Genomic DNA, 914 nt, shown 5'->3' with positions numbered 1-914 from the left:
GCTTCCTCCATATTGAACTGACACATTTGCAAAAAAAAGAAATTTATTTGTTTTTGTTTGTTGTTTTGCTACTTTGCTTCATCGCTGTGCTTTGAAACGAGAGAAAGCCGTTCAGAATACGTCCAGCGACAGCAGGTGGCTCTGCTAATGGGATACACTCGGAATCCTCCGTAAATATTCTTCTTTATCTTCTTATTGAATGCAAATACAAAAAAAGAATCAATAAATCTTATGTATTTGTCCCTTTATAGTTTAGCGTTTACTTTCTTTGGCTTGTATATAACACGGTGCAACACTGCTACGTATACACAACAACAGCTGAGTAGCTGCATTTATTGTTTGGTATTTCAGCGCATAAATAACTAAATAAAAATTATAAAATTAATTAAATATCGGCATTCTCTTTCTTCTTAGCTCAGCAAAACTTTTTTGTTTAAACCCCGCTCCCCCTCTAGTTACATTCAATGCAGATACAAACACAAGTTCATATTGTTGCAGCTTTCTTTGTGTCAGTTTCTGGCGTTATATGTAGTTGCATGCATGCTTATTTATCTGTGTATTTATTTATTTGCAATATGTTTGCTTGGTGGTGTATGCTTGTTTGTCTTTCTTTCTCTTTTCTCCCTGCTCCTTCTTCTCTCTGTGTTGATTCAGCTGTTACTTCTTTTGCTTTTATTTTGTTTACGCCGTCTCTGTTGTATACTTTTTTTAATTTTTATAATTTATCTATATCTATCTCTGCTATATGGTTTGTTGTTGTGTCTCTTCTCTATATGTTTGTTTTCTTTTGGGTGTTGTATTTCTCCTTCTGTTTATGTTTATTTGAATCCTCTTTTCGATGTTTCTTTGTCAACAGAACAATGCAAAGTGAAGTATAAAATATAACAAACAAAACCCAAACAAATAAAAAAACG

Source organism: Eimeria mitis, genomic scaffold (assembly GCF_000499745.2).
Source record: "Eimeria mitis Houghton genomic scaffold, Emh_scaff237, whole genome shotgun sequence".
Taxonomy (NCBI): domain Eukaryota; phylum Apicomplexa; class Conoidasida; order Eucoccidiorida; family Eimeriidae; genus Eimeria; species Eimeria mitis.
This window is presented reverse-complemented; position numbering follows the sequence as displayed.